Source organism: Pseudorca crassidens, chromosome 17, assembly GCF_039906515.1.
Source record: "Pseudorca crassidens isolate mPseCra1 chromosome 17, mPseCra1.hap1, whole genome shotgun sequence".
Taxonomy (NCBI): Eukaryota; Metazoa; Chordata; class Mammalia; order Artiodactyla; family Delphinidae; genus Pseudorca; species Pseudorca crassidens.
The window spans coordinates 79,683,938-79,701,533 of record NC_090312.1 but is presented as its reverse complement, the minus strand read 5'-3'; the positions used below and the strand labels follow the sequence as shown (position 1 = coordinate 79,701,533).

The 17,596-nt window shown below is 44.5% G+C and overlaps 1 protein-coding gene across 12 annotated transcripts in view; it reads left to right on the top strand.

Annotated features, from left to right (window-relative positions):
- The window catches only part of FAM110B (family with sequence similarity 110 member B), a 220,630-nt gene that overhangs the window by 81,970 nt on the left and 121,064 nt on the right, over positions 1-17,596 (top strand). The window contains exon 5 of one of the 12 annotated variants that reach the window (XR_010936514.1): positions 6,612-6,917. The exons of 10 other annotated variants lie outside the window; for them this stretch is intronic. The gene's annotated coding sequence lies outside the window, so the exon portion shown is untranslated. Of the gene's footprint in view, positions 1-6,608; positions 6,918-17,596 lie in introns of those variants that run through there. One more of the 12 variants, XR_010936512.1, reaches the window with a different exon arrangement.

Here is a 17,596-nt window from a genome sequence, read left to right as displayed (position 1 = left end):
AAATCAATGAAATTACTATAAACATGAGTCAATTGTCAATGGGAAAATATTATTTGGCTTACAGAATTTGTTTGCAGCTTTTCAAAAATATCTGTTGGATGAGGCCAAGAGACGCCCCTCAAAGGAAAACTCCCTCCTGCACAGCTCATTATGGGACACCTCGTTCAAACCCAAGTCCCTCCTTCCCTGGAGTTTTGCTGCCCTCCTTGCCCCCTTGGATCTGCTCTGCACACTCCAAAGAGCACCAGCCTGACTTAAAGCATCAGGTTGCTCCCTTTCAAGGTCAAGTTCAGGCCCCCTCACTTGGATATAGGATTCCCTGAGACCGTCTGTCCACCTCTCCTGCTCTGTCTTCCTCCCTCACAGGGTTTCCCGCAGGATGGGGAAGGGACCCACGGCCCCCGTGAATGCCAGGCTCCCTCTGCCCTCGGCCTTGGGCTTGTGCCGTCCCTGCTCCTGGCACGGCCTCGGCAGCCTGCTCCGGGAGTCCTTCCTTCCGGGACGGCTTATTGTTTCCCTTGAGCCTGTGACTTAGCCTCGCCCGCCCCTTGCAGGTGGTTTCACGGCCCCTCGTGTGCCTTCATTCTGCACTGAAATAGACCCTCTCCATTCAAACGGAGTCTCTTCTCTCCGGTCTGTGATCTCAACGACAGCACAGATTGCAGTCATTTTTGTATCCCTCGTGGTCAGAACAGCACCTGGCTCCTAGGAGCAGCCCAGGAACTGTTTTGCCAAAATGAAATTAAATGAAAAAGTAAATTGTGTTATGGTGCCTGTTTCAGGCAATGCACAGAATATAAAATATGCAATTGCTTTACACCTGGTGTAGTGCGCTAGGATTACAGATAATGTCATAATTAATTGTAAACAATAATCACAACTTCCAGTTTTTCCATTAAAACTCATTTTACTACATGCATACATATATTCAGTGAGTCTGTATGAAACACTGAATTTCCTCACCTCCCCAGTCACTCCACAGCTGTCTTCATTATTTTACTGACTTGCTGAATTCCCAGTTCCTTTAGGGCCCAAATGATGTTTTCAAGTCATATGTCTAGTTTAGAACGCCTACAATAAAAGGACAGACAGAATGCTCCATCCTTCACAGTTAAGTGCTGAACTCAGTGAAATATTCCTCTTTCTTTCCATAATGTGTTCTCTTCGTTCTTGGAAGAGATTTGAGGGGGGATCGTATATGCTGCTTTTTATGGGATACTATGAATATGAACACTGGCTTCATAAACCAATTTCTATTTCTCCCATTTCCCAAACTTAAGAAACATTTAGGATTCTCGGTTGATTGCATGCCCTAGAATTTGTGTGGACGCTTTGAAAACACTGAACGCCAATGCAGAGTTAGGCCCTCATCCTCGGCGTGAGAGGACGGGGTGGTGCCAGAGGGGAAGTGACATTTCGTCCAAAAGCCATCAAGGACAGACTTTTTGGCCTTCACGCTTGCTTTTCTGTCAGAGGGCTCACAAGGTGAAACCCAGGCACATCCACTTGCTACCATGTAAATTTGATCCCTTGTAAATCTGCGACATTTTCCCTGGTTACAACAGTTTTATCTTCTCATGGGCATAAATACTGTCTTTGACAGGAGCAGAGCCCGGCACCATGAATATTCCTTTAGCAGCGGTGAAAACTCTGCAATAAAGCTTTGAGGTTTTAGGATGACAATTAAATGGTCCGACAAAGGGCAGGGACAAGCTGAAATAAAACCTTCACAGACGAGTGGTTTTATTTCACAGCAACTCCATGGTCTCGATGCTGCCCATCATAGGCCGCCTCTCGTCATCGGCCCCGTGAAGCCGTGGACTTCACTGGGCAAGGATCATAAAGTATTTCGTCACTTGAAGGCCATCGGTGGCTAAGCTGTAATTCCTTCAGTTCTGAGAACATGAGCGATCTCTCTCAACCTTATCCTTGGCGTTGGGGAATCTATTTAGTTGTTTAATGCTTATATCTGACTGCTACTTCCCTCAGCTGGGGTGCTCAAAACAGTGCCTTAGACTCTCAGTAATTTAGTTCTGTGATTTGATTTACTTGTGGGTGTCTCAGTTTTATGGTTTTTGCTTTCCACAAAAAAGACGTAATAGAATCTGAACTCAAAGCCGTGACCTTCTACTACTCAAAGTACATTTCTTCCCCTGGTCATTTTGTTGTTGTTGTTATCAACACCTGTGGTTTCACTTTGCAGTTATTCAATTTGGTGTGATAAATGGATTACGACGCAAATAAGGACCAAAATAATCATGACAATTTGAAAAGACACTCACTTGCAGCAACACCATAAACATCCTAGCATTGTAATGATATGACAGAGACTTTGAGAAGTAGATGTAATATGGGGGCATTGATGATAAAGTTTACTTCTAAGTTAAAGTTATTAATTTTCAAAGTTCGTATGGCCCTTCTTTACTTTCAGATCGGGAGATCATCGTTTAGGGGAAAAAAAGCATTTCATAGAAGTAAAATACCATTGAAACTAATTTTTACTTTAAAAACGTATTCCTGTCATTATGGCATCTTTTAGAAAATTTTCTTTGTTGCCCCTGAAGTATGATTCTGTCCTTCTCCCCAAATGTGTCACCCGTTAGCAAGATTCAGTTCCAGTTAACTAGTTTTGTTAAAAATAAAGGCTAAGGTCTGTGCACACTCTGAAAGAATGTCAGTGTTTTCCTCTCATCATTTATAAAGATTGACTTGAGTTTTTCTCCACATGGCCTCGCAGAGGACACTGCCTGATTTTTAATATTAACAGTACTAATAACTTGAACAGTAATAGTTACAGCAGCTGACATTTATTGGATGCATGCTGTGCACTCCGCCCCCTTTTAAGCATTTACCTGAACTTTCTCACTTGATCCTCAACATGGTCCAGATCCTTGTACCTGGAGGAAACTGAGGCACACAAGTCCCGTCCCCGTGGGACTGCTCTCCACTTAGGTCCATGACTGCAGGTCTGGCCGGGCCCTTGTCCCCCTAATAAATGCTGCCCTTTGGTGGACCACAGGTGTCTGTAGAGGGTCAGAACAATGCCTGTAAGACAAAAGAGAAGGGCATTTTCACACTCACCTCTCCAGCCAGAATTGCCGGTGAAGCAAAGCAGAATGGGAGCATTTCCTTCCAGCAGCATCCCTGGTGGAGACGCCCTAGTTCAGGGATTGGTGACCGTCAGCGTCCGGTCACGAGCATCGCTGCACCTGTTTGCAGTTGGGGTGTAAGCCTGCCCTCGTCCATGCTTTCTGCTCGCTCCTTCTCGTAACCCCCTGGCCATCGGTCACAACTCATTTGTCCAGCTGGTGTTCGTGAGCCCCTGCTAGACAGCGGCCACCGTGTGCTCCATCTACTTGAAAGCTGTTGTGAAGGTCCCACGTTTCAGCTCAGCCCATCTCGTCTCTGGGGACACAGCGTCAGGACTGGATTAAGCGGGGCGCTGTAACTCACAGCAGGAAGCAGAGGGAAATCTGTGGGTGACTTTGTCACCCCCGAGGCCCCCATCAGAGCACACATCCCAGGTCGTCCACACACTGGAGAAGAGGAAAAATTGAAGCCTAGGCAACTTCTGACCATGAATGCCGTGTGCACGCTCATAAAAATAGAAATTCTACCAAAAATCACCATGGATGATGACCCTGAAAAGCGAAAATGCAGATCTCTCTTCTCCCCTTGTGGTCGTTGTGTTTTAGGGAATGCGTGAAATGATCTCTCCCTGGTGAAGCAGTCTGTTACCATGGAAACACACTTAATAGTCTCTAAGCCCTTCCGGGTAGTTCCAGGAACATTAACTCTGCTAGTATTTTAAAAAAAAAAAAGTATCTAAGATTAATATCTGGCTTTTGAATAGTTATAATGATTGAAAGGAAAGCATTCATTTCAAATTACTAATAGACTCTTCTCATCTGAGAAGTATTACATTTGATGTTATTAATAATCATACTTCACATAAGCAGAGTAACGCCTGCTAGGACACGGCATGTTCTCTTGCTGCTAATTGAGCCTTCCTTTTCCATGACTTTGGGCCTGGCTTTAGACTGATCTGGGGAACATAATTTTATTTAATCATACTTTGCTGTTTCTGTACTCTTTCTGTCTTTTAAATCTCAACTTCCTTATGGAGACGTGCCCACCGTCCCTACCCAGACAAAATGAATAATTGTTCACTGTTCCTCCTGGACAGTAGATTTTGTGTGCAGTGTCTATATTCCTGCTAATTTCTTAGTTTAAACTGAGAGTAACATCTAAAGGAATGTATGGAAATATTCAAGGTTATATAGTAGGTAACTGTGATACACTTAAATATTTAAATGTAGTTGTTTTTGTTTTTTTGCGGTACGCGGGCCTCTCACTGCTGTGGCCTCTCCCATTGTGGAGCAAAGGCTCTGGACGCGCAGGCCCAGCGGCCATGGCTCACAGGCCCAGCCGCTCCGCGGCACGTGGGATCCTCCCGGACCGGGGCACGAACTCGCGTCCCCTGCATCGGCAGGCGGACTCTCAACAACTGTGCCACCAGGGAAGCCCTAAAATGTAGTTTTTAAAATGAATACTTAATAAGTTTATAAATTAAACACGAGTAATTTTCAGTGTTTAAATATATTTTTGAAACTCTGAGAAAAGTATGTATTTTTTATAACATTTCTTAATGTGTGTTTTTTTTCCTATCATGTAGTATATGGTGTTACATGGAGGTGGGCCTAATGAAGTCTGTATGTTTTACATGCTTATTTTCATTTAAACACTTTTTGTTGATTTCCGTCCGCCCCTCCATTCTCTTTCCTGTTCCCTAATTTCTAAGCATTCAGAATACCGCCCTTTTGTTCAGTGTCCTAGTTGCGTTTTGTGAATTTATCCAGGCTTTCTGCATCCAGAAGTGCTCCGGCAATGCTGTCTGGCTAAACTTCTCCCTGCCCCGATCTCTGTTCTTTGTCCCGTTTTTCCCTCTTGTAGCTTAGATTCTAGGAGAATCTTTTGGAATTCAGGGAGTATGAGCTCTCTTCTCCTGGTGCTGTGTCATACCCATCACATACACGTTCACAGACTGCAAATAGTGAAATAGCACTTATTACACTTAACCTGGCTCTTCCTCCGTAACTCTGAAAATAGTCATTAGTTCAATTTGCGGGGCTTGTCGTTTAGTCCCATAAGATTATTATTCCCTTTGAAGGGGGGTAGACTCCTTCACAGAGGGCAACCTGCAGGTGTTATGTGTTGATTCTGTTCTCAGTTGAGTACGTTTCACATACTGTATTCGTTTGCTAGGGCTGCCTTAATGTGGTACCACAAGCTGAGTGGCTCAAACAGCAGAAATGTATCGCCTCACAGTTTAGGACGCTAGAAGTCTAGGTCCGGGTGCCAGGGCTCATTCCTTGTTCCATGCCTCTCGCCTGGCTTCTGTGGTCTCTGCTGCAGTTCTTGGGGTTCCTTGGCTTGTGGAAGCATCACCCTGATCTCTACCTTCATCTTCACGTGGCGTCTCCCTGTGTGTGTGTGTCTGTGCCCAAATTTCCCCTTTATATAAGGACACCAGTCATATTGGATTAGGAGCCCTCCCACCTCTGTATCATCTTAACTTAACCAATTACATCTGCACAACGCTGTTTCCAAGTAAGGTCACATGCTGAGGTCCTGGGGTTGAGGGCTTCAGTATAGGAATTTTAGAGGGACACAATTCCACCCATAACACCTATCGTTACAATAAAACTTGTTTCATATCCTAAGTCTGTTCAGCAATTTTACAACAATCAGATCTTGTGCCTGGATCACAATACAAACCAAACACAGGTGGTGTGGATGCCTTTAGTAAGCGGAGTCCTGAGCCTTGACCAGCTCTCCTGAGCTCTCTGCTTGCTCTTGACCTTGGAGGGTCCATTTATTCTTAATCATACCAGCTTAACCTCATTTAAAAAGTAAATTAATTTGTGTCTAAACTTGCGCCAGCAATTGTTACTCCCCAATGGCAATGAAATCTCTAAACATCTTTCTAACCTTTTCATCAAATGATAACTTCATTTTAATCCCAAAATAGCCTTGACTATAATGAGTATTTAGTTAGAATTAACCACAGGATATCATTAATTAAGAGCTGTATTGATTTCCAATCTAGGTAAACTGACTTCCTCTAAAATCGAATATTTTTCGTGTTTCAAGAGTTAATTTCTCGATGGTGCATTACTGCACTGTAATTTAATCGTGGTGTATTTACATCACCAGCCAGCAAGACGGCCAGGTTCTAAATGGCGAATGGCCTCTGGCCGCTCACCATCATTTGTACCTCTTGGTACCTATTTCCTTGATTCTGCAGGTCTGTGCCCACCAGCCAGGAGGCAGTAGTAACTGTCTTAGCTTGAGTCCCAGGCCATGTGCTTTGTGTATTCCCCAAGGGAGACACTAAAGCCGAAAGCTGGAGCTATAGCGTTTGCTTACTTGTATTCATTCTGTTTAAATGGTGCTCAGGCCCTGTATCTAAAACTTGAAAGGAAAGGAAATCTTCTGTATTAACGCTGCTTGTAGTTATTTTCTAGACCAGCCCATCTTAATTTTCCTTTCTTTCAACAATGCTGACTTATTCACCAACACGTTTCAATAACATGTTTACATTAAAGCAGAGTGAGGATGTTAACAGAAGCAGATTGCAGATAACTTTGCCACCACTTCAGTGGAATTCAGAGTGAGGCACCCTGCCTCAGTGACAGAAGGAGGACCTCTGATCGACAGAACTTGGAAAAGATGACCCAGAGCAGCAAAAGGATATTCCCACAAATCAATTCACTTCTGTTTTAGAGCAAAAAAAATAGGAAATGATCTATCTACAGTGTACTAATTTCTTCTTGTGTAATTTGATTGTAATGCTAGAGTTTACCATTGTTTACATAATTTGATCTTCAATAAAATTATATATTCCTCATGTCTGACTTTTGCTTCAGATTATACCTAAATTAACTAATTAATATTTTTTTTAATGTAGCCAACTACTTTAAACCTAGAGTACATGATTTCAGTTATGGAAAGGTATTTGTTTGGGCAAAGATGACTATAAAGCTAGTCACATTCGTTGTCTAAATGAGTTGATTTCCACCAAGGTCCTGGCAATACAGGTGCCTTGCGGCTCCCTCCTCTGCCTCCGCCCTCAGCTTCTGTTTTCTCTTCCTGCTGCTGTGCCTTTGTCACAACCCCCAGTACGGGCTCTGCTTTTCTCTGTTCTCATTCCACGTGTGTTTTCAGTGGGGCATCTCAACTTCCGCAAGCCCCCACCTCGCCCTCCCTACCTCCACAAAGTCCACTGCCTTCCCACACACACTGCTTCTTATACGTTGGGCATTCCATGAACCAGGATGGACGTTGCTCGCTCAGGCTAGAAACTTCAAAACTATTAAAGAGGTTCAAGAAGAGAGTAACATGATCAGACTTGTGCTTTAGAAAAGTCAGTCATTCTGGGAGAAAACATTATTGTCATATCATTGGCACGTATTAGGCAGTGGGTACTAGCAGTTCTGTACAGAAAAAGAAGTCTGTCTTTTCTTTGCCTTTCCTGTGAGATGAGAGCTTCCTCGAATGGGTAACCAAACACGTTGCAGCCGAGAGCTGTCACCAGCAGTAGAACCAGGTGCTCTGGTATGGGGGCGAGGAGGGGCTTGTTTCAAAGACTTTGGCCATTTCCGTAAAATCGCTTTGGGCTGCATGTTACCTAAGGTTGGAGAACAAGTTCTGGAGCTGGATACACCTGGGTTTCATCATAACTGTACGACCTGATGGGTTGTTATTTTTCAGAACGTTTCATTTTTCCTAGATTCAGATGTCTTTTTCAACTCTGAATGTTCATGCAAACCTTAGGAACGTGACTGCTGTCCCAGCTTAAACAAATAGGAAACACTCTGTTGTAGCCCGTGGAGCTGGAAGAAAACTGGTGCATTTGAATTCTGCCCCATCATTTCTCTTTGCTTTATGGGGTTCCAGTCTGCGTCAATTTCTGTTACACGTTTTAGCTGAATAAAACCAGTTGCTTAAAGCCACTGTCCAAATTTCAGTTACTGCAGTGTATTAGCTTTAGTTGCATGAAGTACAAACCTCATAGCTAGCTCTTCAGCCCATAAATCACGAAGTAAACAGCAGTTGTGCATCTTGACCAATGACCAGTCACATCACTTTATTCAGAATCTGACAGTGATGGGTCACTGCACAGTTACTAGTCAGTTCACCCAGAGACAGGGAAGCATGGAGTTGTGTTTCCTCCTTGTCCCAAGGTGATAACTTGTGACATTTTATAAACCTGGATACTTAAAAAGGGAGCTTCCATCAACCAAGATGGAAATACAGCAGAGCAGTGAAAGTGATGATGCTGGAAGTGAGATTCCCATCAGACGTCGCTAGAGGCCGCGCTGACTTTGGGGAGGTCAACACCGCTGTCATCCCAGAGGCTCTAGAGATGCAGACTGAAGCTGAGCGAAGAGAAGCGAGGAAAGTGATTGTGACAAGAACAAAGACATCCCAGAGCAAATGACACCATTCAAAACTTCACTTTAAAGGAATTCTCAGACATGTTCCGACTTTGAAAGCACGAAGTACTAAATGTTGGAAGCTGATCCAAACTTAGGAGAGTGACAGTTCTTGAGAGCATAGAGAAGATGCTCGCCCCGTTCATATGCTGTGGGATGAAATGAGGAAGGCAAACACAGAGCATTCAAACTGCTCTTAGCAAGCTCTTACGAAGAAACAACAAATCCCCGTTGTGTTTATGTTGCTGAATCAAATGTATTAAGTTATAGTGTTCCTTTCCCTATGCATTTATAACCAACAGTAAAAAGAGTCTGAACGTTTTGACAAAAAATTGGTAAAGCACACAGAACCATCATTTTTTGCTATTGATCGTTGAGCACACATGGCCCGGTTTCAGTGTATTTGGTTCTTTCGACAGTCCTAACCTTTTAAAGCGAGGGACCATCTGTAGTGAAAATAGTCAGACAAGTCCTGTTGCTATTTGGAATGTCTGTCACTGAAAAATTGTTTCACACATCCAGTTTAATATTGGCAACTATTTTTGCAAGTATTTGCAAGTATTTTCCTAGCCTTTTAAAGGCAATTCATATCGTCATAGATGCCTTAGTGATTGTAGAACTTCCCTGACTTTCTATTATTTGTTACTTTTAATTATCAGAGTCCAGAAGTTAATATTGAGAGACGTGTATTTTCGTGGTGCTTTTAGTGAAATATTTTTGTACTATAAAAGTTTTTGTTTGTTTGTTTTCATTGTAAAAGAAGGCCCCGCTGGTATGCTCCATAGGCAGACTGCCAAGTCGCTGGATTACACAGAGCGAGTCCTACTGACAGTTCCAGAATGATCGCTAGGTTTACCGTTCATATCTGCCGTCTCTTTGGGGGTGAGAGATGCCGTCTTCTTTGCTCGTTAAATCAACAAGCTGTCTGTGGGGCTTCACTGTGTGTTTTGTGGTGTGCAGGCAGAATCTCCTGACTTTAAAAACGCCTAAAATAATTAAAACCATCTTGGATCATTCAACCTTGCAAAGAACACCTATAATTTAAAGCCTCCAGTCGTTTACTTTGGGGAGACGTTAGTATAATGAATAATAATAAGAGCCTCTGGGTTGTCTGAATGAGTCAGATCCTGTGCTATGGTCTGTACAAGAGAAAGGGGCCTTGATTACAGTTTTGGAGAAGGTCCCCAGTGCCACCAGCATGCCCAAGACGTTGTGCTGGTCCCTGTGGGGCTGCATGCTGACAGCGTGCTGGGTCACAGATGGTCATGAAAAGCTTTGGGTGGTGAAGGTTTGCACATTTAAAGATTGCAGCACTATTTACAATAGCCAGGGCATGGAAGAGGCCTAAGTGTCCATCAGCAGACGAATGGATAAAGGAGATGTGGCACATATATACAATGGAATATTACTCAGCCATAAAAAGAAATGAAATAGAGTTATTTGTAGTGAGGTGGATGGACCTAGAGACTGTCATACAGAGTGAAGTTAAGTCAGAAAGAGAAAAACAAATACCGTATGCTAACACATATACATGGAATCTAAAAAAAAAAAAAAAAAGCTTCTGAAGAACCTAGGGGCAGGACAGGAATAAAGACGCAGACGTAGAGACTGAACTTGAGGACACGGGGAGGAGGAAGCTGGGATGAAATGAGAGAGTGACATGGACATATATACACTACCAAATGTAAAATAGCTAGTGGGAAGCAGCCGCATAGCACAGGGAGATCAGCTCAGTGCTCTGTGACCACCTAGAGGGGTGGGATAGGGAGGGTGGGAGGGAGGGAGTCGCAAGAGGGAGGGGATATGGGGACATATGTATACGTACGTATAGCTGATTCACTTTGTTATACAGCAGAAACTAACACAACAGTGTAAAGCAATGATAGTTCAATAAAGGTTTAAAAAAAAAAAAGATTGGTTTAATTGTGTTCAGGGAGCAAAGCTGATTTAAACACAGCTCAGAGTAAATCTGAGGGTGGGAAAACTGACTTCTGTGCTGCCTCTTCCAACTTGTTGCTAAAGTAACCTCCTCAGTGGCCGTGTGGGGCGAAGGAACTCACTGATTTCATTCTTTTAGGGGTCAGCCCTTCTCACACACCCGAACGTTCATATAGTGTTTTGTGTGATTTATTTTATCATATTCATCAGCTCTATAGAGAAAAAAACAAAAATTTTTACTCCAAAACACTTTTACCTGAACCTGAGGTGAAGATTCCCGGGAGGAGCAGCATGAAGCTGCCAGTGTCAGTAAAGAAAAGGCTTCAGAAACGGTGATTTTGAAGATTTTGAAGATCCTTCACTAATTCTCAGACTGTGGACGTTTATTTTATTTTTTTCCATAAACAAGGGCAATTTCTTTTTCCTTTAAAATAAATTTATTTATTTTTGGCTGTGTTGTGTCTTCATTGCCGCGCGTGGGTTTTCTTTAGTTGCGGCGAGTGGGGGCTGCTCTTCGTTGCGGTGCGTGGGCTTCTCATTGCAGTGGCTTCTCTTGTTGCGGAGCACAGGCTCTAGGCACGTGGGCTCCGTAGTTGTGGCACATGGGCTCAGTAGTTGTGGCACATGGGCTCAGTAGTTGTGGCACGTGGGCCTAGTAGTTGTGGCACGTGGGCTCAGTAGTTGTGGCTCGCAGCCTCTAGAGCGCAGGCTCAGTAGTTGTGGCGCACGGGCTGAGTTGTTCCGCGGCATGTGGGATCTTCCCAGACCAGGGCTTGAACCCGTGTCCCATGCATTGGCAGGCAGATCCTTAACCACTGCGCTACCAGGGAAGTCGAAGGGCAATTTCAGGAATAGGGAAATGGGGGCTATTCAAACCTGAACCAGCACTGACGTGGGGAGACCTTCAGAGTGGGTGCAGGACCCCAGAAGGCAGCCCTGATGCCACCTCCAGGCAGGCCTTAACTTCAGACTTGACCTGAAAAATTCCAGGAAGCCTCTCCTCTGGCTTGAGTCCTGTGTGAGGCTTTCCAGTGCACTCAGGAAAACGGGCGACTTGGAATCGGCTGCTGGTCCTTGTTGGCCTCCTGGACTGCAGTGTCCCCTCCTGGGGACATTGCTGCCCCAGAAGCCCCACAGATCCCGGGAGCCCGGGTACCCAGGAGGCCTCCAGCTCCAGCCCTGGCTCCGCCTCACCCCCCCACCCAAAAGCAGCGCCTCCCACCCTCCCTGGTTTGGCTTTTGGTGGGTCATGACTTCTGCCAGGGGCACCTGCCCCTTTTCCCGCTTTGCCACCTTGTGAACCCCAGTGAAAATGCTGAGGAATTCTTCTTCACCCTTCCCAGGAACTTCATTACTTCCTCACCGGGGTCCAGCCGGAAGTAATTAATTCTTCCCACCCTGATACCTCCTGTTTATTGGGTGCCCATTATGCCCCAAGGCACCCGATATGCAGCATCTCAACTACCCAGTGACCCTGTTCAGCTCTGACAGATGCTCCTAGAGGTGGAAGCAACTCCTCCGCTCTGGGTGCTGCCAGTAGAGTGGCCTTTGGATCGCAGCGCCGTCCTCTTTTATAGCACACTGCACGTGGCAGGACTGTAGTCTGCCTGCTTCATTTTTATCTTCCCCCCTAGACTGTAAAGTCCTCTGTCTTATCTGTTTACTGTCACTTCCGCCTCCACCCTAAACCTCCAGCCCCGTGATTGGCCCAAAGCCCTCGTTCTAGAAATAAAGCTTATCAAAGGACCAGATGAGGGATTGAATGGAAGTTTGCGTCGGTTCCCAAGGAGCCACATGGTCGGAACAGAATCAGCAAGAAAGACTAAAATCCACGTTAACAAAAGTAACCTAATATGTGCAGGAATCATTTTCTGCTATTCAGGTTTGGCCCTGGTGAGAGTCTTGTAAACAGAAATGTTACAGACCCCAGGGCTGAATTTACTCATCGCTCTCAAACACAGTCACGGTAGCTGTTTCTGTTAAGGGCGCTAAAAAATGCTGATTTCGTTTTCTGCAGTACGAAGCCTGGGTAGGACCCCTTTTCTGGTTACTGGCCAGGTGGTGCATGAGGGCAGTTTGGGGAGGACAGCTTGTCGGTGTCTCGAGTGGCTTTTATACTCCTCCACTGCCATGGTTGAAGGACAGACAGGAAGATGAGGTCAGCGATCCTGGACGGTGGCAAGGTGCCCAGACACTGATGCAGAAGGAATTGAACTTGCTATCTTCTTAATATCCATTGTTTACATTTGGGCTGTTTAGAGGTATTTATTCAAGAAACTCTTTCACGCAGGTGATTTATATTATCATACCTACTTGTTTGGAGGAGGAAACGTACTTAGCAGTCTAATTTGCCCCAAACCAGAAAGTACTACTAAATGCTATGATTAGAAAAAAGAAATGTATCTTTATTTATTTATGAAATGTACTTATGACATTATTATGCACTTTAATCTGTAGAGGACAAAAAGGAAAGGAACTGGTTAAGACAATTAAAACGTAAATTTCTCCTATGGAGAATCAGTGAAGAAATAAATAATAAATAATTGATCACAGTTGGAAATGTTACACTGGTTTCTGTATAATGAAAATGTAATTCAGTTTTAAGTAAAGATAACAGTATTGCAAGTGTATTTTACCTGGCAGCATTATTTTTCTCATAATTTCTTTATTTAGCATAAATCAGCGCCCCTGGACCAAGCATTCTCTTTATTCTGGAAAAATTATATCAAAACTTGATGTGGACTGTGTTATTGGCCAAGTATTAAACATCCTTCTTTTATTTCAAATGCAGACCAACAGAGGGAAGAAAATCAGATTAAAACAAGTGCATTTTTTTTTCAGTTTTTGTGAAAATTTCCACAGAAAGTCAGTTATATATTAAGCATTTGCATGTGTCACTTGAACGGTGCTGTAAATTGTGCCAAACACTTTAAGGAATGACACAGAAGGGGAAACACTGGTGGTTACTGTTCCCCAAATAAAAGGTTCCTCTTTAAATAGCTCTGAAAGATGCTATGGGAAAATAGATTCCAAATTATAATAGGCCAAATAGAAAATCTCTTCTAAATGTTATTTTGGAACTTTACTTTTCTGAAGATAGCTTTATTTCTGATTCTCTAAAATGGATTTGATTGGATAATGTTACTTGATTATAGCAATTTGTAAATTTTATGTTAGGAAAAAGGTTGGACTTTTGAATTATGTGAATTTATTAATCTTTATAAAAATAATTTTATGTTTATTTGCAATTCTCTGCATCTCTTTTGCAAACAGAAAGCAACATTCTAAATGCACACATTGATTTTGTGCCAGACCCAACCGCCATCTACCTGTAAATTTAAAAAATAATTCTGTGCTCAGAAAATGGCCCTCTCAGTATAATGCCGTGAAAATACACTCTTCCCTCCTAAACTGTCCCTCCAGTGCCTAATTGACTTATATTTAATGCGGATTTTTAAACTTTGAACTTAAATAGATTAGAGGAAGGAATTGTGAAGGGGTTGGGAGACTTCTGGACACAAGAGTAATGACAAGACAGTTCATAACTAATGGCCTGGTTCCGTGAGAAGTACCGGAAGTCTGGAAAAGCGGACACCTACAGACAGTGTTTACATGTACTGTAGTCATGTGATAGCCGTGCATTAGCAATAAACAGGTGTAGAAGTGTATAAACTACTTCTAAAAGGTCCCAGCACAAATGCTTCTTTAAGCAAACTGTTTAGACCCTGAAATACACATGTGGTGGGTCAGTAGAAGGGCTTGTCTTTTCTGTGTCCCCGCATAGGCCCCTCATTCCCTGACTCCAGGAGCTACTGGAGGGCCTAACACTGCATCCTCTCAGCCATTCACTGAGGCCAGGTTTGTCCCTGGCCTTGTGCTCTGCACTTTCTGTGTCTCATCTAACTAAGAAACAAATTCACCCGTGGATATCCGGATAGCCATAGCTCGGACTAGTTACACTTACAGCCAAAGGCCATGGGTAAAAAAAATATAACTCTGTTTTGGGTTGGTTTTAGTACAATTTACAATTATAACAATATTAAAGTTTAAAATTAGTATCTTCCCATCAGTAGCTTACTTAGTCATTTTTACAAGTAAGTTCGAATTCACTTTTGCTTGAAAAATGATGACCTTGTGTAAGGTCACCCTGTGTAAGCTAGACTTCCAAAGTCTGAGTGCCCCAGTCTGTCCTTGAACATTTGTTTGTATCGCTCATAAGGACCCCCATGCATCCTGCAGCTACACCTCACTGCTGGGACTGCTTGACCCAGCCTGGTTCTAGATGAGTGCTGGTTCCCATCAAGCCTGGTAACAATTTCTAGCCATGTGTTCCCAGGAACATCCCCAGAGGAAATATCATCTGGCTTTATGGCTTTAAGGGATCTTTTAAAGTTTCCTGCAAAAGAAGAAAACAAATCTCTCACTGAGAGTGATTCGCTGGTAAAGCAGGGTCCTCTGGGTACAGATCTTTGACGGTGTTTCATAGGTATCTATATCCACAGTTGCTCTGGACTCAGGTCTTGGCTAAAACTCAGCAAGCAAAGGAAGAAGGTAGATGTCAGAGGAGGGTATAAGTGACTTCTCCAGCTTTTTTTTTTTTTTTTTTTGCGGTACGCGGACCTCTCACTGTTGTGGCCTCTCCCGTTGCGGAGCGCAGGCTCCGGACGCGCAGGCTCAGCGGCCATGGCTCACGGGCCCAGCCGCTCCGCGGCATGTGGGATCTTCCCAGACCGGGGCACGAACCCGCGTCCCCTGCATCGGCAGGCGGACTCTCAACCACTGCGCCACTAGGGAAGCCCTCCAGCATTTTTCAAAAGGCTCACACTCACTCCTGGCCTCTTTGTTTTGGTATTCTATGTTTTAAAGTAACTCACATCCTGCCCTGCCTTCAAAGCCATCCACGAACTTAATAAGTTTGCTCTAGCCTGCCCTCTGGGTCTTTAATGAGCAAGTCCTGTCCCTTAAGAAGGGAAGGACTCACTACTAACTCCAAGGCTAATATTTGTACAGGGAGACACCGTTTTCCCAGATTATTGCCGTGATGTGAGATGGACTCAGAAGTCCTGACAGATTCTATGACTGGTCGCCTTTCCATGACAATGGATAGTATTAGCCCAGGAGGATTCTCCCAGAAGCCATAGTTGCTGTCCCCAAAGTAAAATAGATTTAATATTTAATAATTAATTATTCTGGTAACGAGACAAGAATAAATTACACATTTCCAGGAATTCTCAGGACTTTCTTTGAAAGCTGTAGTTAAGCCCCGGGGCCACCCTCATCACAGCCAACTTCACACTGGCCTCGTGGTTTCCGTCCTTGAAAATAAGACTTCACGCCGATCTCTCTTGAACCTCAGGAGTGGGATGCAAGCCTTCTCCTCCCGGACTCACACAACAAAGAGGGTTTCGTAGTTACCTGGATGGGTCGGGGTGTTAGATGCATTTGCTGGCACTGGGGTGAGAGACAAAGCCACAGGTGAAGTAACCAGCGTTCAGTAAGGGTTAATCATCCCTGTGAGTCAGGCACTGTTCTAAACGTTCTGCACGTGTTAATTTATTTCATCCCGCTTTCATGTTCCTAGGAGACGGGCCATATCTCTTTTTACAGGTGAGGCAACTGAGACACAGGGAATCGAAGTATCTTGCCAAAGGACATTTAGCTGGTCAGGTAGAGGCCGTATCTAAGCCCAGCAGGTGCCTGTCCAGACTCTGTGCTGTGCTGTCCTCGGGTTTCAGGCAGCACGAGAGACAGTCTTAAGTGGCATCAGACCCCAGAGAGGCCGAGTGGTGGTGTTGCTGTTTTAATTTGTAGCTGCATCGCTGTGAATTCTGGGGAACTTCACCTTCCTCAGAACCTGTGACTCACCTTGACGAACACTACTTTCTGAACTATTCCATTGCTCACCTACTCGTGCCCATCCCCACACCCTATCCCAGCCAGTTTCTTAAAGTGACTTTCCTGGCTCGTTTTCCATTTTCTTTAGGACTACAGAAGGGAATTCCCCTGCATGTCCTCGTAACGTTCTGCATGTAACGTTAGCAGAAGCAAAACAACACAGTGATTATGAGCTGGAATTTGGAAGTGAGACGGGCCTGGGCTGGAACCTAGTTTGGCCATTTGGTTGCGCTTGGAACTTGGGCAGGTTCACCAGGTATCTGTAGACGTGTGTGTCCCAGGCACTGCTCTGGGCTCTGGAGACGCAGAGAACAGACAAAGGCTGCTCCAGTGGAACTGAATACTAGTATAGGAGACAGACAGTGAACAAAGGAAGATACAGCAAGTCCCCTACCTACGAACCTTCAAGTTGCAAACTTTCAAAGATGCAAATATGCGTTCTCAGGTCCAATCACGTAAGTTAGTTCACGTGTCTGGCGTTCACTGCCACGTGCGTGCATCCTCTTTAAGGCTCGTGCTTTTGTGTACTTTGCGGTACTGTGTAGAGCACAGTAGTACAGAATCTTTATTTCAAGCCCAGGATGTCCGGAAGCAAGCGTAAAAGCAGCGGTGATGTAGCTGGTCCTGTGCTGTACTTGTCAAGGTACTGTACTGTAAGATTAAAAATGTTTTCTTTATTTTTTGTGTTTGTTTTTTATGTATGATCTGTGTGAAAAGTATTATAAACCTATTACAGTAGAGTACTATATAGCCAATGGTGTTAGCTGGGTACCTAGGCTAACTTTGTTGGACTTAAACAAAGCGCTCTCAGGACGGAACTCGTTCGTATGTAGGGGACTTAACTGTACAATAATCCTGTCAGCTCCACCTTTAATATATATCCAGAAATTGACCAGTTCTCCCCACCCCACTACTGTCACCAAGCTCCAAACCCCTGGGATCACTGTGAGAGCTGGTTTGCTGGTCCCCGCTTCCATCCTGGCCCCTGCAGCCTCTTCTCAGCAGAGCATCGGAGGAGGGCCCCCTCCGACTCCTGAGTCCAAGCCCTCACTCCAGTGGCGCCGGCTGTGCGCGGGGAGAGTCGTGGTCCTGCAGCAGCCCCTGGCGCCCGCCTCCTTCCTCTCTTGCCAGCCACGCGGGGGCCTCCGCACTCGTCTTCCCCCCGCGTCTCTGTGATCCCTCCCTCACCTCCTTCGCAGCTTTGCCGAGGATGTCCCCTTTCCAGGGAGGCCCTTCTGTCTGACATGTAGAACCTTGCCGGAATG